Source organism: Neophocaena asiaeorientalis, unplaced genomic scaffold (assembly GCF_003031525.2).
Source record: "Neophocaena asiaeorientalis asiaeorientalis breed wild unplaced genomic scaffold, Neophocaena_asiaeorientalis_V1.1 scaffold168, whole genome shotgun sequence".
Classification (NCBI taxonomy): Eukaryota; Metazoa; Chordata; class Mammalia; order Artiodactyla; family Phocoenidae; genus Neophocaena; species Neophocaena asiaeorientalis.
This window is the reverse complement of record NW_020175664.1, coordinates 351025-376011: the sequence shown is the minus strand read 5'-3', so window position 1 is coordinate 376011 and position 24987 is coordinate 351025. Positions and strand designations below refer to the sequence as shown.

Sequence of the window (24987 nt, the reverse complement as noted above, 5' to 3'; positions counted from 1 at the left end):
ACAGGCTCAGTAGTTGTGGCTCGCAGGCTCCAGAGAACATACTCAGTAGTTGTGGCACACGGGCTTAGTTGCTTCACGGCATGCGGGATCTTCCTGGACCAGGGCTCAAACCCGTGTGTCCTGCATTAGCAGGTGGATTCTTAACCACCGCGCCACCAGGGAAGTCCTGTCTGCATCTTAAAAACAGATTTTCATCCCTTATTTTTGATTTATTTGTACTTGGACAGAATCTCAGAATATGATTTTTAACTGTTGCTTGGTATAGTAAAGGTGCTTTCAAAAAACAGTATTTGGGGAATCAATCTCTAGAATATTTTAACATTTTACAATGCCTTCTCTTCTCACCTGGGCACAATACTGGATTGGAATATGGAGGATCTCTAGCAAAACTTATGTCTTTTTCTTTTAATTGAGGTACAGTTGATTTACAATGTTGTGTTTGTTTCGGGTGTACACCAAAGTGATTCAATTTTACATACATATATATATTTTTCAGATTGTTTTCCCTTATAGGTTATTACAAATATTGAGTATAGTTTCCAGTCCTATGCAGTAGGTCCTTGTTGGTTATCTATTTTATCTTTTTTTAAAAAAAATTTATTTGATTTATTTTATTGGCTGCATTGGGTCTTCGTTGCCGCACACAGGCTTTTCTCTAGCTGCGGCGAGCGAGGGCTACTCTTCGTTGCAGTGCAAGGGCTTCTCTTTGCAGTGGCTTCTCTTGTTGCAGAGCATGGGCTGTAGGCACGTGGGCTTCAGTAGCTGTGGCATGCGGGCTCTGTAGTTGTGGCTTACAGGCTGCAGAGCGCAGGCTCAGTAGTTGTGGTGCACAGGCTTAGTTGCTCCGTGGCATGTGAGATCTTCCTGGAGCAGGGCTCGAACCCAAGTCCCTTGCATTGGCAGGTGGATTCTTAACCACTGCACCACTGGAGAAGCCCCGTTATCTATTTTATATATAAGTAGTGTGTATATGTTAAGCCCAAACTCCTAATTATGTTTATTTTTCTAATGAACATATGGCCCTAATGGCCCCCTTTTTGGAGTAAAAGGAGAATCGCAGGGCTAGGTGTGACTGAATGAAGCAGATGATGCAGGTGAGAGGTCCAAAGATCACAGAGGAAGCCAGACTTAAAAATATGGTTTGGAAAGATCTGCTTCACTAGAATTATTTTTGAGAAGCCTAGGCTTATTTCTTTTTTTTCATTTTTCTTTTCTTCTTGTTTATTTTATTTATTTTTTTTAGAGATTTCAATTATTCAATGTGTCCAGTTTTTCTTTTTCTTTTTTAATTTTTGGCTGTGTTGGGTCTTCGTTTCCATGCAAGGGCTTTCTCTAGTTGTGGCGAGCGGGGGCCACTCTTCATCGCGGTGCGCGGGCCTCTCACTGTAGCGGCCTCTCTTGTTGTGGAGCACAAGCTCCAGACGCGCAGGCTCAGTAGTTGTGGCTCACGGGCCTAGTTGCTCTGAGGCATGTGGGATCTTCCCAGACCAGGGCTCGAACTCGTGTCCCCTGCCTTGGCAGGCATATTCTCAACAACTGCGCCACCAGGGAAGCCCTCCAGTTTTTCAATGAGGGATACAGGAGTAAAAGCCAGGGCCTCTTTCCGCAGAGTTTATAATCTGGGGAGAGAACAAGAGAGATACCACATAAAAGAGACAAATAATTCTAGGAGATAAATGTCCATCAATGCATTTTCCAAAATACAAGTTCTTTCACAAATGTGTAACTAAATACTGACTCCATGGTGCTTCAGTTATATCTGAAAGGGCTTTGAGAAAATAAGAAATCCTGTTACTGGGTAAAACTAGTGGTCCATCTCACCTTTCCAGTGGCACCAAAGGAAGTTGTAGGGAGAGCAGAGGTTTTCTTCCAAGACAGTTTTTTTTTTTTTTTTTGTGTGTGTGTGTGTGTGGTACGCGGGTCTCTCACTGTTGTGGCCTCTCCCGTTGCGGAGCACAGGCTCCGGATGCGCAGGCTCCAGCCGCGCAGGCTCAGCGGCCATGGCCCATGGGCCCAGCCGCTCCGCGGCATGTGGGATCTTCCCGGACCAGGGCACGAACCCGTGTCCCCTACATCGGCAGGCGGACTCTCAACCACTGCGCCACCAGGGAAGCCCCAAGACAGCTTTTAATGTGTAAATTTATCCAAAGTTTGAAAATACCACGGAGAATCTTAGGAATCCCAGTAGTCAGTGAATGGGCTATCTGTATGTCCATTACATCTACAGACTCCACACACACCCACTCAGATGACTCTCAGAATGCTGGTATATGAGAAGTTAATTCTCATGTCTGGCTTCGTCGTTCTTTGCCTTTCCCTCTCATATCTTCAATCACCTGTGTCACAGGACACATATAAGTAGTTGGGAAGTGTTAAACTCTGACAGTAAAGCGAAATCAGAGTTAAAGGCAAATGTTTAATGAATCATGTTCAAACACAAGCTAGTCAGTGAAGAACTTTAGGTTTAAAGGGCCAGATATTCTGCATTCCCAAGAAATCACAATCAGCTTCTCATTCTGGTTATTTTCACATTGCATTTTTGCGCATTGATCTACCACTCAAAGATTCAAATTAAGAGACTGAAAGGAAACATTTTGTATCTGTGTATTTAAAAAAAGTCTGTCGATGAACAATGAACCAGGTATCAGTTTCCTATGGGGGGAACGTTCTCATGGAGTACTGTAAGGCCAAGTCAGTCCACTTCATTTCTTTTTTTTTTTTTTTTTCTGTACGCGGGCCTCTCACTGCTGTGGCCTCTCCCATTGCGGAGCACAGGCTCCGGACGCGCAGGCTCAGCGGCCATGGCTCACGGGCCCAGCCGCTCCGCGGCATGTGGGATCTTCCCGGACCGGGGCACGAACCCGTGTCCCCTGCATCGGCAGGCGGACTCTCAACCACTGCGCCACCAGGGAAGCCCCACTTCATTTCTTTTAAAAATTTTTTTAAATTTATTTTTGTCTGCGTTGGGTCTTCATTGCTGCACGCAGGCTTTCTCTAGTTGCGGCGAGCAGAGGCTACTCTTCGTTGTGGTGCGCGGGCTTCTCATTGCGGTGGCTTCTCTTGTTGCGGAGCATGGGCTCGTGGCACGTGGGTTTCAGTAGTTGGGGCTCGTGGCACACGGGCTTCAGTATTTGTGGCATGCGGACTCAGTAGTTGTGGCACGCAGGCTTAGTCGCTACGTGGCATGTGGGATCTTCCTGGACCAGGGATCGAACCCGTGTCCCCTGCATTGGCAGGCAGATTTTTAACCGCTGTGCCACCAGGGAAGTCCCAGTCCACTTCGTTTCTTGTTCTTTAACAGATTCTGTGGTGCCGCCGTTGTCCTGTCCAGGTTCAGGAAGCTCATTCAGTGGTATTGCAACATCCTCATAAGGCAGCTTGTCTTCTCTCCTAGCATCGTCAATCAAATCCAAGATCCTTCCATCTCTCTGTACCTCATTGTCCGTTCTCCTGCAGCTTTGATCTTGCCAGATATTGCCCATCACAGGGTATTCCCAGACAGGCGGTGCGTACGTTCCCCGGGGCAGGGCAGTTTTATCCATCTCTGTTTTGGAGCTCTGTAAACATGTAGTTACAGTAGCAAAGCTGGAACGCCTTTTTCCGCCCCTAGGTTTATTTCTGTTTCTGTAAAAGAGGGACATGTCCTGCCCCATTCTTTTTTTTTTTTTTAAACATCTTTATTGGAGTATAATTGCTTTACAATGGTGTGTTAGTTTCTGCTGTATAACAAAGTGAATCAGTTATACAATCTCCCATTTATTCTTCAGCTCCAGTGATTTTTCCCTCACATTCACAGAGCCAAAATCTTCCTCCTGGCCTGTGAGGACTTGCATGACCTAGCTCTTCCCAATTTTCTTTTACTTTGAACGAACATTAGACATTTTAAGTGTATTTGCCCCAATTCTTTAATTTAGTATACCTATTAACTTATAGAATTCTTAAATATATTAATGCCATAGGGGCACTTGTAACATTGCCCACCATATTTTAAAGTCTCAATTGTTATAATATCATAGTTATTAAGAAATTAAATAAGTTTCTCTTATTTAGTATGAAGCTTATGGGTACTGTATCCTATTTTTTCACTTTCTGATTAGTTCTATGTCAAAATCATATATGATTTTACATTCAAAAGATCTAATATAACGAGCTCAAATAAAAACATGTTTGGAAAGAAGTGAGTTAGATAATTAGTAGGTATCCATATTTATGAAAATGTTTGGTTCACTTCAAGCAAAAAGTAGTCAGATTTTTCATTTGCTTTTCTCACTGTGTGAGAATCATGGTATAATTTAATCACAACAGTTTATTTTATGTATCAGTGATTCTTTGCATATTTTACAACTTTCATGTTCTTTTATTTATAAATAAGGTTTTATTTTTTTTCTAAAGAATGGTTTACAGACTTGATATTGTGTATGTATAGCAACAATATATTAATAATATAAATTTCTCTACTGTCACTTAAATAATAATTCATTCAAATTTTTCATTAAAGACTTTTAATAAATGATTGTAATGCATTTTCCATGAAATTCTCCTGCCTTGCAACACATACCAGTGACTCAAAATGGTTGCTTTAATGGGTGCCCTGTCACAGTTGGAAATATACTTATTTAGAAGGATTGTTTTTTAATAGTACATGTATATTATATTCAGAACTGGGGGGATAAAATTTGTCTTATTCTTGTTTAGCAATTTCATAACAATTTTCTTTTTTTTCTATGATAGGTTCCCTGAAGTTAGTTAATTGCATTTTTGTTTTTACCTATATTTCATGAATATAAATGATAATTTTAAATTCAGTATTCTTAAGATAGTGTGGTGTTTAATTCAAATTTGAATCTCCCATGTGTCTCCTGCCAATAAAATTATGTCTGTGTCTTTTAATTATTACCTTATTGCATTAATGACTTAATTTATTTCTCTTCTTGGTTAACGAGCAATATTTGTTTTATTCTGCCTTGGTGAGCAGTTACAGAAATAGTCTTAATTTAACATCTATTTATTGCTGAATTTATATTATTATCATTTTTTATTTTAATTTTTAAATTGAGGTATAGTTAATTTACAATGTTGTGTTAGTTTCAGGTGTACAGCAAAGTAATTCAGAGATAGATATGTATGTTCTTTTTCAGATGATTTTCCCATATAGGTAATTATAAAATATTGAGTATAGTTCCCTGTGCTATACAATAAGTCCTTGTTGTTTATCTATTTTATATATAATAGTGTGTATTTGTTACTCCCAAATTCCTAATTTATCCTTCCCCCTGCCTTTCCCCTTTGGTAACCATAAGTTTGTTTTCTATGTCTGTGAGTCTGTTTCTGTTTTGTAAATAAGATTTCATTCCTTTTCATTCCATTCCATTTTTTTGCCACGCCATGCATCATGCAGGATCTTCCCCCACCAGGGATCGAACCTGTGCCCCCTGCATTGGGAGTGAGGAGTCTTAACCACTGGACCGCCAGGGAAATCTGTTTGTATCATTTTTTTAGATTACACAGATAAGTGATATCATATGGTATTTGTCTTTCTCTGTCTGACTTACTTCACATAGTGTGTTAATTTCTAGGTCCAACAATGTTGCTGTAAATGGCATTATTTCATTCTTTCATGGCTGAGTAGTATTCCATTACATATACATATACATACATATATATATATATATATATTCACTTATTTATCCATTCATCTGTTGATAGACATTTAGGCTGCTTGCATGTCTTGGCTATTGTAAATAATGGCTGCAATGAGCATTGGGGTGCATGTATCTTTTCGAATTATGATTTTCTCGGGATATATGCCCAGGAATGGGATTGCTGGATCATTATGGTAGTTCTATATTTGGTTTTTCAAGGAGTCTCCATACTATTTTCCACAGTGGCTGCACCAATTTACATTCCCACCAAACAGTGTAGGAGGGTTCTGTTTTTTCCACACCATCTCCAATGTTTATTATTTGTAGACTTTTTGATGATGACCATTCTGATTTTTTTTTTTTTTTCGGTACGTGGGCCTCTCACTGCTGTGGCCTCTCCTGTTGTGGAGCACAGGCTCCAGACGCGCAGGCTCAGCAGCCATGGCTCACGGGCCCAGCCGCTTCACGGCATGTGGGGTCTTCCCGGACTGGGGCATGAATCTGCGTCCCCTGCATTGGCAGGGGGACTCTCAACCACTGCGCCACCAGGGAAGTCCAACCATTCTGATTGGTGTGAGGTAATACCTCATTATAGTTTTGATTTGCATTTCTATAATAATTAGCAATGTTGAGCATCTTTTCATGTGCTTTTTGGCCATCTGTATGTCTTCTTTGGAGAAATGTCTATTTAGATCTTTTGCCCATTTTTTGATTGGATTGTTTGTTTTGATAGTGAGTTGTATGAACTATTTGTATATTTCAGAGATTAATTTCTTGTCAGTTGCTTCATTTGCAAATATTTTCTCCCATTCCACAGGTTGTCTTTTTGTTTATGGTTTTCTTTGCTGTGCAAAAGCTTTTAAGTTTCATTAGGTCCCATTTGTTTATTTTTGCTTTTATTTTCATTAGTCCAGGAGATAGATCCAGAAAGATATTGCTGCAATTTATGTCAAAGAGTGTCCTCCCTGTATTTTCCTCTAGGAGTTTTATAATATTAGGTCTTACATTTAGTTCTTTAATCCATTTTGAGTTTATTTTTGTGTATGGTGTTAGAATGTTCTAATTTCATTTTTTTACATATAGCTGTCCAGTTTTCCCAGCACCACTTTTTAAAAAACATTTTTATTGGAGTATAATTGCTTTACAATGGTGTGTTAGTTTCTGCTTTATAACAAAGTGAATCAGTATACATATATCCTCATATCTTTTCCCTCTTGCATCTCCCTCCCTCCCACCCTCCCTATCCCACCCCTCTAGGTGGTCACAAGGCACTGAGCTGATCTTCCTGTGCTATGCGGCTGCTTCCCACTAGCTATTTTACATTTGGTAGTGTATATATGTCCATGCCTCTCTCTCGCTTTGTCACAGCTTACCCTTCCCCCTCCCCATATCCTCAAGTCCATTCTCTAGTAGGTCTGTATCTTTATTTCTGTCTTGCCCCTATGTTCTTCATGACCCTTTTTTTTTTAGATTCCATATATATGTGTTAGCATACAGTATTTGTTTTTCTCTTTCTGGCTTACTTCACTCTGTATGACAGCACCACTTTTTGAAGACTGTCTTTTTTTCCATTGTATATTCTTCCTTCCTGTGTTGTAGATTAATTGGCCATAGGTGGGTAGGTTTATTTTTGGTCTATCTGTACTGTTCCATTGATCTATGTTCCTTTTTTTGGGGTAGGGGGTGGCTGGTACCATACTGTTTTGATGACTGTAGCTTTGTAGTATAGTCTGAAGTCAAGGAGGCTGATTCCTCCAGCTTGGTTTTTCTTTCTCAAGATTGCTTTGTTTATTCAGGGTCTTTTGTGTTTCCATACAAATTTTACAATTTTTGGTTCTAGTTTTGTGAAAAATGCCATTGGCAATTTGATAGGGATTGTATTGAATCTGTAGATTGCCTTGGGCAGTGTAGTCATTTTGACAATATCGATTCTTCCAGTCCAAGAACATGGTATATCTTTTCATCTCTTTGTGTTATCTTTGATTTCTTTCATCAGTGTCTTATAGGTTTTGGAGTACAGGTCTTTTGCTTCCTTAGGTAGGTTTATTCCTAGGTATTTTATTCTTTTTGATGTGATGGTAAATGGGATTGTTTCTTTAATATCTCTTTCTGATCTTTTATTGTTAGTGTATAGGAATGCATGATATTTCTGCATATTAATTTTGTATCCTGCCACTTCACCATATTCATTGATGAAGTCTAGTAGTTCTCTGGTAGCTTCTTTAGAATTTTCTATGTATAATATCATGTAATCTACAAACAGTGACAGTTTTACTCTTTTTTTCCAACTTGGATCCTTTTTATTTCTTTTCTTTCTCTGATTGCTGTGGCCAGGACTTCCAAAACTATGTTGAATAAGAGTGGCAAGAGTGGACATCCTTGTCTTGTTCCTTATCTTAGTAGTAATGCTTTCAGCTTTTCATCATTGAGTATGATGTTAGGTGTGCGTTTGTCATATATGACCTTTATTATATTGAGGTAGGTTCCTTCTATGCCCACTTTCTGGAGAGTTTTTTAAAAAATCATAAATAGGTATTGCATTTTTGTCAAAAGTTTTTTCTGCATCTACTGAGATGATCGTATGGCTTGTATTCTTCAATTTGTTAATGTGGTGTATCACGCTGATTGATTTGCAGATATTGAAGAATCCTTGCATCCCTGGGATAAATCTCACTTGATCATGGTGTATGATCCTTTTAATGTATTGTTGGAATAGTTTGCTAGTATTTTGTTGAGGATTTTGCATCTATTTTCATCAGTGATATTGGCCTGTAATTTTTTCTTTTTTTTTTTGTGGTATTTTTGTCTGGTTTTGTTACTAGCGTGATGGTGGGCTCATAAAATGAGTTTGGCAGTGTTTCTTCCTCTGCAATATTTTGGAATAGTTTCAGAAGGATAGGTGTTAACTCTTTTCTAAATATTTAGTAGAATTCACCTGTGAAGCCATTAGGTCCTGGACTTTTTTTAGAGATCAATGTGGTTTTTATTTAAAAAATTTATTTATTTATTTAACATCTTTATTGGAGTATAATTGCTTTACAATGGTGTGTTAGTTTCTGCTTTATAACAAAGTGAATCAGCTATACATATACATATATCCCCATATCTCCTCCCTCTTGTGTCTCCCTCCCACCCTCCCTATCCCACCTGTCTAGGCAGTCACAGAGCACCAAGCTGATCTCCCTGTGCTATGCAGCTGCTTCCCACTAGCTATCTATTTTATGTTTGGTAGTGTATATATGTCCATGCCACTCTCTCACTTTGTCCCAGATTACCCTTCCCCCTCCGTGTGTCCTCAGGTCCATTCTCTACATCTGCATCTTTATTCCTGTACTGACCCTAAGTTCTTCAGAACCTTTTTTTTTTTCTGGCTTACTTCACTCTGTATGACAGACTCTAGGTCAATCCACCTCACTACAAATAACTCAACTTCGTTTCTTTTTATGGCTGAGTAATATTCCATTGCATATATGTGCCACATCTTCTTTATCTATTCATCTGTTGATAGACACTTAGGTTGCTTCCATGTCCTGGCTATTGTAAATAGAGCTGCAATGAAAATTGTGGTACATGACCATGATCAAGTGGGGTTTATCCCAGGAATGCAAGGATTCTTCAATATACACAAATCAATCAATGTGATAAACCCTATTAAAACATTGAAGCAGAAAAACCATGTGATCATCTCAATAGATGCAGAAAAAGCTTTCGGCAAAATTCAACACCCATTTTTGATAAAAACCCTCCAGAAAGTAGGCATAGAGGGAACTTACCTCAAAATAATAAAGGCCATATATGACAAACCCATAGCCAACATCATTCTCAATGGTGAAAAACTGAAACCATTTCCTCTAAGATCAGGAAAAAGACAAGGATGTCCACTCTCACCACTATTATTCAACATAGTTTTGGAAGTTTTAGCCACAGCAATCAGAGAAGAAAAAGAAATAAAAGGAATCCAACTCAGAAAAGAAGTAAAGCTATCACTGTTTGCAGATGACCTGATACTATACATAGAGAATCCTAAAGATGCTGCCAGAAACTACTAGAGCTAATCAATGAATTTGGTAAAGTAGCAGGATACAAAATTAATGCACAGAAATCTCTTGCATTCCTATACACCAATGATGAAAAATTAGGTCCTGGACTGTAGTTTGTTGGGATTTTTAAAATCAGAGTTTCAATTTCGGTACTTGTAATTCGTCTGTTCATATTTTCTTTTTCTTCCTGGTTCAGTATTGGGAGATTGTACCTCTCTAAGAATTTGTCCATTTTTCTAGGTTGTCCAATTTAGTGGCATATAGTTACCTCTAGTAGTCTCTTATGGTCGTTTGTATTCCTGTGGTGTCATTGTAACTTCTTTTTCATTTCTAATTTTGTTTGGGCATCTTCCTTTTTTTCTTAATGAGTCTCATTAAAGGTTTATCAATTTTGCTTATCTTTTCAAAGAATGAGCTTTTAGTTTCATTGATCTTTCATTGATCTTTTCTATTGTGTTCTATTGTGTTCTTTTCTATTGTTTTCTTCATGTCTGTTTCATTTATTTCTGCTTTGATCTTTATGATTTCTTTCCTTCTACTAAATTTGGGTTTTGTTTGTTCTTCCTTTAGTTGCTTTATGTGTAAGGTTAGGTTGTTTATTTGAGATTTTTCTTGTTTCCTGAAGTAAGATTGTATTGCTATAAACTTCCTTCTTAGAATTGCTTTTGCTGCATCACATGGGTTTTAGATCATCGTGTTTTTGTTGTCATTTGTCTCTAGGTATTTTTAGAATTCCTCTTTGATTTCTTCAGTGATCCATTGGTTGCTTAGTAGCATATTGTTTAGCCTCCAAGTGTTTGTGTTTTCTTTTTTTGCAGTTTCTTTTTTTGTAGTTGATTTCTAATCTTATAGTGCTGTGGTCAGAAAAGATGCTTGATGTGATTTAAATTTTCTTAAATTTACCGAGGTTTGCTCTGTGGCCCAAGATGTGATCTATCCTAGAGAATGTTCCATGTGCACTTGAGAAGAATATGTATTCTGCTGGTTTTGAATGGAATGTTCTATAAATATCAATTAAATCCTTCTGGTCTAATGTGTCATTTAAGGCCTGTGTTTCCTTGCTGATTTTCTATCTGGACGATCTGTCCATTGATGTAAGTGGGGTGTTAAAGTCCCCCATTATTATTGTGTTACTTTCAATTTCTCCTTTAATATCTGTTAACATTTGCCTTATATATTGAGGTGCTGTTGTGTTGGATGCATACATATTTACAATTGTTATATCTTCTTGGATTGATCCTTTGATCATTACATAGTGTACTTCTTTTTCTCTTGTAACACTGTTTATTTTATTTTTTTAAATTTTAATTTATTTTTAAAATTTATTTATTTATTTTTGTGGTTCACAGGCCTCTCACTGTTGTGGCCTCTCCTGTTGCGGAGCACAGGCTCCAGATGCGCATGCTCAGCGGCCATGGCTCACGGGCCCACCCCCTCCGCTGCATGTGGGATCTTCCTGGACCGGGGCACGAACCCATGTCCCCTGCATTGGCAGGTGGACTCTCAACCACTGCGCCACCAGGGAAGCCCTGTTTCCCCCAGTTTTGTCGAAGGCCTGCAATCAAATCCCAGTAGCCTTCAAAGTCTGATTCTCTAGGAATTCCTCTTGCCATTGCCAGACCCCCAGGTTGGGAAGCCTGATGTGGGGCTCAGAACCTTCACTCCAGTGGGTGGACTTCTGTGGTATAAGTGTTCTGCAGTCTGTGAGTCACTCACCCAGCAGTTACGGGATTTGATTTTACTGTGATTGCGCCCCTCTTACTGTCTCATTGTGGCTTATCCTTTGTCTTTGGATGTGGGGTATCTTTTTTGGTGAGTTCCAGTGTCTTCCTGTCAATGATTGTCTAGCAGCTAGTTGTGATTCTGGTATTCTCGCAAGAGGGAGAGAACCATCTCTGCCATCTTGGTTCCAATCTTCCCTAGCCACTTTGTGAATGTACTTTTTATTTCAGAGAGAGTTGACATTCCAGGATGTGGCCATAAAATTTTCTCAGGATGAGTGGGAATTTCTGAATGTCACTGAGTGGAAATTGTACAGGGATGTGATGTTAGGGAACTATAGGAATGTGGTCTCCTCGGGTGAGGATAACTTCCAGAATTCCTTACTTGCAGAGTTTGGGTTCCTTCATTTGTAGAATATCTCCTGGAATCTTCTGCTTCCTACAGTAGAGTTTCAGATCACTACTTTCAAGGGAAAAATGGGAGTTTGTGGGTATAGAAAGAAAGCCTTCATGATGATTCAACATGATTCTAACCTTCCTCTTTTTTGAGGTAACCTCCATCCTTCACTCCAGATTAGTGGTAATTGTATAAGTTCAGTGATATAAAATCATGCTTCCCTCCTCTTAAAATCAGACTTCCACCCCTTATTTTTTTATTATTATTATTTTTTTGTGGTACGCGGGCCTCTCACCGTTGTGGCCTCTCCCATTGTGGAGCACAGGCTCTGGACGCTCAGGCTCAGCGGCCACGGCTCACAGGCCCAGCTGCTCCACGGCATGTGGGATCTTCCCAGACCGGGGCATGAACCCGTGTCCCCTGCATCGGCAGGCGGACTCTCAACCACTGAGCCACCAGGGAAGCCCCCACGCCTTATTTTTGACTCAGTAGTAATTAGATGTGGATCTCAGGAACTCATTTTTACCTGTTGCCTAGGGATATTAAATGTGCTTTCAAAAATAGTATTTTTGGAAATTATTTTCTAGAACATTTTAACATTCTACAGTGTCTTCTCTTCTCACAAGGGCACAATACTGTATCGGAAATTGTAGAATATCCAGCAAAACTTATGTTGCTTTTTCCAATGAACAAGCCTTATTGTCTCTAAGCCGGACCTAGTCACATTTTTGGAGCAAAAGAAGAATCCCGGGGATGTGAAGGGAAAGGAGACAACAGCCATACACCCAGGTTCTTGTGAATAGATGAAGCAGATGACACAGGTGAGACCTCCAAAGATCATGGAGGAAGTCAAATCTTATAATAAAGTTTGGGGAGATCTTTTTCACTAGAAATTATTTTTGATAAACCTAGTTTATTTCTGTTGTCTTAGAGGCATACCTCCTACCTTAATCTTGTGGTCTTAAATCCTCCATGTATTCTTTTCAGCTCCAGTGATTATCCCTCTGATTCACTGAGAGCCAAAATCCTCCTCTTGGTCTGTGAGGTACTACATGATCTGCCTGTTCTTCCACTGCTAAACGGAACCTATGAAAAACTGTGCACATTTCTGAGTAACTCTATGCTAAGCCATTTATTTTTTTAAGCTCTACTTCTACTTCAAGTCAGAAGAGTATGAGAGGAGTCCTGGAGATACTGGGGTTTGGTACCAAAATTCCAGGAATACTGGGGACAGATGTTATATGTTTTCTGCTTTATAGTATCCAACATTATGGACACTTCAAACATCAGCCTACAAATTTCATTCTTGGTAATTCCTTCAGACTGTCAAGCACCTTCCTAAAATGTAACCATGTAATCCTCAATTTAACTTCAAAATTTCCCTTTCCTTGTACAAACTAACATTAGATATTCTAGGTGTATTTTGCACCAATTCATCAATGCTAAAATAATTTAGTTAACTCATAGAATTTTAAGATTAATAACCTAGGGGAGCTTAGAACCTTGCACAGTTTATTTTAAAGTCTCAAATCTAATTTAATTTTTTAATAACTATCATTTCATAAGTTTGTCGTATTTAAGATGAAGCTTGTAGGGACTGTTTCCTATATGTTTTCACTTTCTGATTAGTTCTATGTCAGAATCATCTATGATTTTAGATTCAAAAGATCTAATAGGGGCTTCCCTGGTAGCGCAGTGGTTGAGAGTCCACCTGCTGATGCAGGGGACACGGGTTCATGCTCTGGTCTGGGAAGATCCCACATGCAATGGAGATGTTGGGCCCGTGAGCCATGGCCACTGAACCTGCACGTCCGGAGCCTGTGCTCCGCAACGGGAGAGGCCACAACAGTGAGAGGCCCACATACCGCAAAACAAACAAACAAAACAAACTCCCCCCCCAAAATCTAATAAAACATGCTCAAATGAACAGATGTTTGGTAAGAATTGAATTAATTAGTAGGCATCACATATCTGTAAATTGTTTGGTTTATAAATATAAGACTATTTCAGTTCAAAAGTAATCATTAGGTTTTTTCATCCAGTTTTCACGTTTATCTGAATCATAATTTACACATAAATATTTATTGTATTTTTTTTTATAAATTTATTTATTTTTGACTGCATTGGGTCTTTGTTGCTGCACACTAGTTTGCTTCCTTTTTTATGATAGGTTCCAAAAAATTACTTGTTTGCATTTTTGTTTTAATTTATATCATGGATATAAATGACAATTTGCAACCCAGTACGTAAGAAAGTTTGTTGTTTAATTCAAATTTGAATCTCCAATGAGTCTACAGCCAACAGAATTATGTGCTTGTCTGTTTAATTATTTCCCCTACTGTGTTCATGACTTACCTACTTTATTTCTCTTCTTAGTTAGTAGATATAGAAATTGTCTTAATTTCATATCTAATTATTAATGAATTTTTTGTGTGAGACAGACATTTTTAAGTTGAAAGTAATCTTTGAAAAAGTTTATAATTCTATTTTAGGTATTATTTTCATTTTTAATTCTGAGAAAAAACACAGGTAGTTAACCATTTTAAACATTTTTAACTGTATACTGCAGTGTTTTAAGTATATTCACGTTGTTTTGCCATTGACATCTGAAATTTTCATCTTGAAAACTGATTCCATAATTTATTTATTTATTTATTTAAAATTTATTTTTGGCTGTGTTGGGTCTTCGTTGCTGCACACGGGCCTTCTCTAGTTGTGGTGAGCGGGGGCTACTCTTCGTTGTGGTGTGGAAGCTTCTCGTTGCGGTGTCTTCTCTTGTTGCAGAGCATGGGCTCTAGGCATGCGGCTTCAGTAGTTGTGGCATGTTGGCTCAGGAGTTGTGGCTCGAGGGCTCTAGAGCACAGGCTTGGTAGTTGTGGTGCACGGGCTTAGTTCCTCCACAGCATGTGGGATCTTCCCAGATCAGGGCTCGAACCTGTGTCCTCTGCATTGGCAGGCTGATGCTTAACCACTGAGCCACCAGGGAAGTCCCGTGACTCCATAATTCTTAAACAACTACGTTATTTCCTTCTACTACAAGCCCATGTCAAGTACCATTCCAGTTTTTTTTTCTATGAAGTTGAGTACATTATATTACTCACATAAATGAAATCATATCGTGTCTTTTTCTTTGTGACTCTCGTATCTCACAACATGGTATCTTCAAGGTCTATTCATGTTGTACCATGTGACAAGATCCATGCCTTTTTCAAAGCTAAATGTATGTATATGACATTTTTTAAATCACTTCATGTATCCATGAACGTTAGGTTCTTCCATTTATTAATGGTTTTGTGAATAATGTTGCAATGTACCTGAATGTGCACATAGGTCTTGCAGGTCCTCCTTTTTTTTTTTTTTTTTGTGGTACACAGGCCTCTCACTGTTGTGGCTTCTCCCATTGTGGAGCACAGACTCCAGATGCACAGGCTCAGAGGCCATGGCTCATGAGCCCAGCCGCTCCACGGCATGTGGGATCTTCCCAGACCGGGGCACGAACCCGTGTCCCCTGCATCAGCAGGCGGACTCTCAACCACTGCACCACCAGGGAAGCCCGCAGATCCTCCTTTGAAGTCTTTTGTGTATATATCCAGATGCAGGGTGACTGGATCATAATTTCATTCTATTTTTAATTTTTGAGAAACCTCCATAGTGGTTACACCATTTTATATTTCCTTTAACAGTGTGTAATAATTCTGATTTCTCCACATCTTTGCCAAATTTCATGTAATTATATATATAAAGTTCTTATATATACAAAATTTGATAGTGGTTATCCTAATGGGTGCTAGGTAGTATCTCATTGTGGTTTTGTTTTTTATTTCTCTAATGATTACTGACTTTGAGAATCATTTACATTTTTGTTGTCCATTTGTATGTCTTACTTGGATTGATGTCTATTAAATCCTTTGCCCATGCATTATGTTATTTGTTTTATGATGTTGTTGTGTTGTACGAGTTCTTTATATATTCTGGGCCTTAACTCCTTATCAGATATATGCCTTGCAGTAATTTTTTCTTATTCCAAAGGTTGACTTTTTACCCCGCTGATTGTTTCTTGTAATGTGCACAAGTTTTTACATTTGACATAATCCCATTTGCTTTTGTTGACTGAGCTTTTGGTTTCATATCCAAGAAATTATTGCCAAATCAAATGTCATAAAACTTTCCCCCTATGTTTTCTTCCAGGAGATTTTGATTTATAGGTTTATATATAAATCTTCAGTCCCTTTAAGTTAATATTTGTTTGTGGTGTTAAGTAAGGATCCAACTTCATCCTTTCACATGTGAACAGCCAACTTTCCCAGCATCGTTTGTTTTAGAGATTATCCTTGTCCCATTGTGTGGTATAGAACTGTTGGTGAAGATTCTTTGACCATAAACGTGAGAGCTTATGTCTGTGTTCTGTATGCTGATCCACTGTTGTCTTTCTGTATGTTTCTACTATTCTTTTCTGATAACTACAGCTTTGTAATATGTTTTAAAATATAGAAGTGCCTTGCCTGTAACTTTCCACTTTCTTTACCAAATTATTTTGGATATTCACTGTTTTGTGATATTTCACATATATTTTAGGAGCAACTTTTCTATTTTGCCAAAGTTTTCATTAGGATTATGACTTATGAAAGTGATTGCTTCAAATCTATGGATCACCTTGGGTAGTATTGACAATTAATGATATTAAGCATTTGAGTCTGGGAACATGGAATGTGTGTTTATTTATTTATATCTTCTCTAGGTTCTACCAATGATATTTTATAATATCCATCATAAAACACTTTTACCTCCATCTGTAAATTAACTTCTAAGAATTTTTTTGTCTTTGATCCTAGTATAAATGTAAATTTATCCTTAATATCTTTCTTTAATTATTTTCTGTTAGTATATAACACACAACTAATTTTTATGTTTGATTTTGAATTTTGCTAAATATATGAGATATGTATTTTAATGTGGATGTTTTAGGGTTTTTTACATAAGATTTTGTCATCTGTGAAGAGAGATCTTTACTCCTTTCTGGCTTAGATGTGGATGCATTTTTGTATTCTTTGCTTGACTGTTTTGACTAGTAAATTCAATACTATGTTGAATCAAAGTTCTTAAGTTTTCTTGAATATAGAAAAAAGCCTTCAGTCTTCCACTGTTGAGTGTAATGAAATCCTGGGCTTAGCATTTATGATCTTTATTACAGTCCAGTAGATTCCATCAATTCCAATTTTGAGGGTTTTTTATCATGAAATATTATTAAATATTATCAGTTTATCTGCATCATTATGTAATTATGTGGTATGGATTTCATTCTGTGGATGTGACCTTTTTAATTTACATTTTTAAACAGGTTTTAACTGTACTAATACTTCCTAATTTTTTGTGGTGCATAATTCTTCTAGTGTGCATTTATATATATATTTATTTACTTTAGGAGTCCCAAGTGCTTTATTTTATTTATTTATTTATTTTAACATCTTTATTGGAGTATAATTGCTTTACAGTGTTGTGTTAGTTTCTGCTGTATAGCAAAGTGAACTAGCAATATGTACACATATATCCACATATCCCTTCCCTCTTGCATCTCCCTCCCACCCTCCCTATCCCACCCCTCTAGGTGGTCACAAAGCCCCGAGATGATCTCCCTGTGCTATGCAGCTGCTTCCCACTAGCTATCTATTTTACATTTGGTAGTGTTTATAAGTCAATGCTACTCTCTCACTTTGTCCCAGCTTACCCTTCCCCCTCCCCATGTCCTCAAGTCCATTCTCTACATCTGCGTCTTTATGCCTGTTCTGCCCCTAGGTTCATCAGAACTTTTTTTTTTTTTTAGATTCCATATATATGTGTTAAAATATGGTATTTGTTTTTCTCTTTCTGACTCACTTCACTCTATATGACAGACTCTAGGTCCATCCACCTCACTAAAAATAACTCAATTTCGTTTCTTTTTATGGTTGAGTAATATTCCATTGTATATATATGCCACATCTTCTTTATCCATTCATCTGTTGATGGACACTTAGGTTGTTTCCATGTCCTGGCTATTGTAAATTGTGCTGCAGTGAATATTTTGGTACATGTCTCTCTTTGAATTATGGTTTTCTCAGGGTATACACCCAGTAGTGGAATTGATAGGTCATATGGTAGTTCTATTTTTAGTTTTTTAAGGAACCTCCATCCTGTTCTCCATAGTGGCTGTATCAATTTACATTCCCACAAACAATGCAAGAGGGTTCCTTTTTCTCCACACCCTCTCCAGCATTTATTGTTTCTAGATTTTTCGTTGATGGCCATTCTATCAGTGTGAGGTGATATCTCATTGTAGTTCTGATATGCATTTCTCTAATGATTATTGATATTGAGCATCCTTTCATGTGTTTGTTGGCAATCTGTATATCTTCTTTGGAGAAATGTCTATTTAGGTCTTCTGCCCATTTCTGGATTGGGTTGTTTGTTTTTTTGGTATTGAGCTGTATGAGCTGCTTGTATAGTTTGGAGATTGATCCTTTGTCTGTTGCTTCGTTTGCAAATATATTCTCCCATTCTGAAGGTTGTCTTTTCATTTTCTTGATGGTTTCCTTTGCTGTACAGAAGATTTTAAGTTTAATTAGGTCCCATTTTGTTTATTTTTGTTTTTATTTTTTTACTCTAGGAAGTGTATCAAAAAAGATCTTGCTGTGGGCTTCCCTGGTGGCGCAGTGGTTGAGAGTCCGCCTGCCGATGCGGGGGACACGGGTTCGTGTCCTGGTCTGGGAGGATCCCACATGCCGTGGAGTGGCTGGCCCCGTGAGCCATGGCTGCTGAGCCTGCGCGTCCAGAGCCTGGGCTCTGCAATGGGAGAGGCCACAACAGTGAGAGGGCCGCGTACTGCAAAAAAAAAAAAAAAAAAAAAAAAAGGAGTTTTATAATATCTCGCCTAACATTTAGGTCTTTAATCCATTTTGAGTACTTTTGTGTATGGTGTTAGAGAATGGTCTAATTTTATTCTTTTACATGTAGTTGTCCAGTTTTCCCAGCACCATTTTTTTTTACATCTTTATTGGAGTATAATTGCTTTACAATGGTGTGTTAGTTTCTGCTTTATAACAAAGTGAATCAGTTATACATATTCGGGGTCTTTTGTGTTTCCATATAAATTGTGATTTTTTTGTTCTAGTTCTGTGAAAAATGCCAGTGGTAGTTTGATAGGGATTGCATTGAATCTGTAGATTGCTCTGGGTAGTAGAGTCATTTTCACAATGTTGATTCTTCCAATCCAAGAACATGATATATCTCTCCATCTCTTTGTACCATCTTTAATTTCTTTCATCAGTGTCTTATAATTTTCTGCATAGAGGTCTTTTGTCTCCTTAGGTACGTTTATTCCTAGATATTTTATTCTTTTTGTTGCAGTGGTAAATGGGAGTGTTTTCTTGATTTCACTTTCAGATTTTTTGTCATTTGTGTATAGGAATGCCAGAGATTTCTGTGCATTAATTTTGTAAACTGCTACTTTACCACATTCATTGATTAGCTCTAGTAGTTTCCTGGAGGCATTTTTAGGATTTTCTATTTATAGTATCATGTGATCTCCAAACAGTGACAGTTTTAGTTGTTCTTTTCCAATTTGGATTCTTTTCATTTCTTTTTTATCTCTGATCACCATGGCTAGGACTTCCAAAACTATGTTGAATCATAGTGCTCGGCACCTTGTCTTGTTCCTGATCTTAGCGGAAATGTTGTCAGCTTTTCACCATTGAGAATAATGTGTGCTGTGTGTTTGTCATATATGGCCTTTATTATATTGAGGTAGGTTCCCTCTGTGCCCACTTTCTGGAGAGTTTTTTTTTTTTTTTATCATGAATGTGTTTTGAATTTTGTCAGAAGCTTCTTCTGCATCTGTTGAGATGATCATTTGATTTTTATTCTTCAAATTGTTAATATGGTGTATCACGTTGATTTGCATATATTCAAGAATCATTGCATCACTGGAATAAATCCCACTTGATCACATTGTATAATCCTTTTTATTTATTTATTCATTTATTTAGGGTACGTGGGCCTTTCACTGTTGTGGCCTCTCCCGTTGCAGAGCACAGGCTCTGGACACGTAATCTCAGTGGCCACAGCTCACGAGCCTAGCTGCTCCGTGGCATGTGGGATCTTCCTGGACCGGGGTACGAACCTGTGTCCCCTGCATCGGCAGGCGTACTCTCAACCACTGCTCCACCAAGGAATCCCCTTTTATTTTTTTATAATTAACATTTTATATTTTTACATCTTTATTGGAGTATAATTGCTTTACAATGTTTTGTTGGTTTCTACTGTATAACAGAGTGAATCAGCTATATGTAGACATATATTTCCATATCCCCTCCCTCTTTAGCCTCCCACCCTCCCTATCCTACCCCTCTAGTTGGTCACAAAGCATTGAGTCGTGGTCCCAACACATCTTTTTAATGTGTTGTTGGATTCTGTTTGCTAGTAGTTTGTTGAGGATTTTTGTGTCTAAGTTCATCAGTCATATTGGCCTGTAATTTTCTTTTTTTGTGATATCTTTGTCTGGTTTTGGTATCAGGGGGATGGGAGCCTTGTAGAATGCGTTTGGAACTGTTCCACCCTCTGCAATTTTTTGGAAGAGTTTGAGAAGAATAGGTGTTAGCTCTTCTCTAAATGTTTGATAGAATTCACCTGGTTCTGGACTTTTGTTTGTTGGAAGATTTTTTAGTCACAGTTGCAATTTCATTACTTGTGGTTGGTCTGTTCATATTTTCTATTTCTTCTTGGTTTAGTCTTGGAAGGTTGTACTTTTTAAGAATTTGTTCATTTCATCCAGGTTGTCCATTTTATTGATATATAGTTGCTTGTAGTACTCTCTTATGATCCTTTGTATTTCTGCAGTGTCAGTTGTAACTTCTGCATTTTCATTTCTAACTTTACTGATTTGAGTCCTCTCTCTTTTTTTCTTGATGAGTTTGGCTAAGGGTTTATCAATTTTGTTTATATTCTCCAAAACCAGCTTTTAGTTTTATTGATCTTTTCTATTGTTCTCTTCATTTTTACTTAATTTATTTCTGCTCTGGTCTTTATGATTTCTTTCCTTCTACTAACTTTGGGTTTTGTTTGTTCTTCTTTCTCTAGTTGCTTTAGGTGTAAGGTTAGGTTGTTTATTTGAGATTTTTTCTTGTTTCTTGAGGTAAGATTGTGTTGCTATAAACTTTCTTCTTAGAACTGCTTTTACTTTATCCCATAGGTTTTGGATCGTTGTGTTTTCATTTTCATTTTTCTCTAGGTATTTTTTTATTTCCTTTTTGATTTCTTCAATGATCCATTGGTTGTTCAGTAACATTCTTCAGCCTCCATGTGTTTGTGGTTTTTACAACTTTTTTCCTGTAATTGATTTCTAATATCATAGTGTTGTGGTGAGAAAAGATGCTTGATATGATTTCAACTTTCTTAAATTTACCAAGGGTTGATCTGTGGCCCAAGATGTGATCTATCCTGTAGAATGTTTCATGTGCATGTGAGAAGAAAGTGTATTCTGCTGCTTTCAGATGGAGTGTTCTGTAAATATCAGTTAAGTTCTATTCGTGTAATGTGTAACTTAAGGACTGTGGGGTTTTCTGTTTGTTTGTGTGTTTGTTTTTGATTTTCCATCTGGATAGTCTGTCCAGTGATGAAGGTGGGGTGTTAGAGTCCCCTGCTATTATTGTGTTAATGTTGATTTATCCATTTATGACTGTTAGCATTTGCCTTTTATTTTGATGTGCTCCTTTGTTAGTTGCATATATATTTACAATTGTTATGTCTTTTTCTGGGATTGATCCCTTGATCACTACGTAGTGTCCTTCTTTGTCTCTTGTAACAGTCTTTATTTCCTTTATTTATTTTAAAATTTTCATTGGAGTATAGCTGCTTTACAATATTGTGTTACTTTCTGCTATACAGCAAAGTGAATCAGTTATACATATATAGATATCCACTCTTCAGATTCTTTTCCCATACAGGTCATTACAGAGTATTGAATACAGTTCCTTGTGCTGTACAGTGGGTCCTTATTAGTTATCTACTTTATATATAGTAGTGTGTATATGTCAATCCCAATCTTTCAATTTATTCCTCCCCTCCTTTACCCCTTGGTAACCATAAGATTGTTTTCTACATCTGTGACTCTTTTTCTATTTTTTATATAAGTTCATTTATACAATTTTTTAGATTTAACATATAATCAATATGATAAGGTATTTGTCATTCTCTGTCTGACTTCACTCAGCATGAGAATCTTTAGGTGGATCCATGTTGCTTCACTTAGCATTCTTTCTTTCTTTTTTATGGCTGAGTAATATTCCAATGTATATATGTAAAACATCTTTATACATTTGTCTGTCAATGGACATTTAGGTTGCTTCCATGTCCTGCCTATTGTATAGAGTGCTGCATTGAACACTGGCATGCATGTATCTTTTTGAATTATAGTTTTCTCCAGGTATATGCCCAGGAGTGAGATTGCTGGATCATATTGTAGCTCTATTTTTAGTTTTTTAAGCAACCTCCCTACTGTTCTCCATAATTTACATTTACATTTACATTTTGAACAACACTGTATAAGGGTTCTCTTTTCTCCACACCCTCTTTAGCATTTATTGCTTGATGATGGTCATTCTGATTGGTGTGAGGTAATACCTCATTGTATTGTATTTTTTTAAAATTAATTTTTAAAACTGGAGTATATTTGATTTACAATGTTGTATTAGTTTCTGCTGTATAGAAAACTGAGTCAGTTATACATATACATATATCCACATTTTTTAGATTGTATTCCCATGTAGGTCATTACAGAGTATTGAATAGAGTTCCTTGTGCTACACAGTAGGTTCTTAATATTTATCTATTTCATATATAATAGAGTGTATATGTCAAACCCAATCTCCCAATTTATCACTCTCCTCACTTTGCCCCTTGATAATCATAAGATTGTGTTCTCCATCTGTGACTCAATTTCTGTTTTGTAAATCAATTAATTGGTACCATTTTTGTAGATTCCACATATAAGCGATATCATATATTTGCCTTTCTCTGAGTTACTTCACTCATTATGACAATCTCTAGGTCCCTCCATGTTGCTGCAAATGGCATTTTTTTGTCCTTCCTTATGTCTGAGTAATATTCCACTGTATATATATACTACATCTTCTTTATCCATTCTTCCATTGATGGACATTTACATTGCTGCCATGTCATGACTATTGTAAATAGTGCTGCAATGAACATCGAGGTGCATATATGCTTTCTAATTATGGTTTTCTCTGGATATATGCCCAGGAGTGGGATTGCTGGATTATATGGTAGATATATTTTTAGTTCTTTAAGGAATCTGCATAGTGTTCTCCATAGTGAAAAACAATTTACATTCCCACCAACAGTGTAGGAGGGTTCTCTTTCCTCCACACCAGCTCCGGCATTTATTGTTTGCAGGTTTTTTGATGATGGACATTCTAACCAGTGTGAGGTGATATATCATTGTAGTTTTGATTTGCATTTGTCTGATAACTAGTGATGTTGAGCATCTTTTCATGTGCTTTTTGGCCATCTGTATGTCTTCTTTGGAGAAATGGCTATTTAGATCTTCTGCTTATTTTTTTTTGGATTGTGTTGTTTGTTTGTTTTTTGCTATTGAGCTGCATGAGCTCTTTGTATATTTTGGAGATTAATCTCTTCTCATTCGATTCATTTGCAAATATTTTCTCTCACTTTGTGGGTTGTCTTTTCATTTTGTTGATGGTTTCCTTTGCTGTGCAAAAGCTTTGAAATTTAATTAGTTCCCATTTGTTTATTTTTATTTTCATTACTCTAGGAGGTGGATCAAAAAAGATTTTGCTGCAGTTTATGTCACAGAGTGTTCTGCCTATGTTTTCCTTTAAGGATTTATAGTATCCGGCCTTACATTTAGGTCTTTAATCCGTTTGGAGTTTATTTTTGTGTATTGTGTTAGAGAGTGTTCTAATTTCATTCTTTTACATGTAGCTGTCCAGTTTTCCCAACACCACTTATTGAAGAGACTGTCTTCTCTCCATTGTACATTCTTGCCTCTTGTGTCATAGATGAATTGACCATAGGTGTGTGGATTTATCTCTGGAATTTCTATCCCATGCCATTGATCTACATTTCTGTTTTTGCACCAGTACCATACTGTTTTCATTACTGTAGCTCTGTAATATAGTCTGAAGTCAGGGAGCCTGATTCCTCCAGCTCTTTTCTTCTTTTTCAGGATCGTTTTGGCTATTTAAGATCTTTTTTATTTTCACAGAAATTTTACATTTTTTTGTTCTTCTGTGAAAAATGCTATTGGTAATTTGATAGGGATTGCATTGTATCTGTAGATTACATTGGGTAGAATAGTCATTTTTACAATATTGATTCTTCCAATCTAATAACATGGTATATCTGTCCATCTGTTTGGGCTGTCTCTGATTTCTTTTGTCAGTATCTTATAGTTTTCTGAGCACAGGTTTTTGCTTCCTCAGGTAGGTTTATTCGTACATCCTATGTATTTTTTTTCTTCTATGAAACCCTTTTATAGGAACATTTTTTGCAAAAGCCTCAGAGTACACACAGAACTGTCTGTAAATGACAAAAGACTTAAAAATGACCATGGTTAAAGATTTGATGAAAGCTCATAATAATGCAATTGACAAGGAAATTTAGTTATTTCTGAGATACATTTTAAAGTAATGACTAGAATTATACCAGAACATAAAAAAATTTTAGAAATTTCATGTAATATCTGAAACATTTATATTAACATATTTCCATACAAATAACCCAAAGAAAGTTTAGTATTAGTTGTTTTTTTTTTATACTGCAGGTTCTTATTAGTCATCAGTTTTATACACATCAGTGTATACATGTCAATCCCAATCTCCCAATTCAGCACACCACCATCCCCACCCCACCGTGGTTTTCCCCCCTTGGTGTCCATACGTTTGTTCTCTTCAACTGTGTCTCAACTTCTGCCCTGGAAACTGGTTCATCTACACCATTTGTCTAGGTTCTACATACATGCATTAATATACGATATTTGATTTTCTCTTTCTGACTTACTTTGCTCTGTATGACAGTCTCTAGATCCATCCACATCTCAACAAATGACTCAATTTCATTCCTTTTTATGGCTGAGTAATATTCCATTATATATGTACAACATCTTCTTTATCCAT

The 24987-nt window shown here is 37.2% G+C and overlaps 1 pseudogene; it reads right to left on the bottom strand.

The window, feature by feature from the left end:
- Positions 1 to 2644: 2644 nt before the first annotated feature.
- On the bottom strand, positions 2645 to 3542 carry LOC112390535 (anaphase-promoting complex subunit 13 pseudogene; annotated as a pseudogene).
- Between the last annotated feature and the right edge of the window lie 21445 nt (positions 3543 to 24987).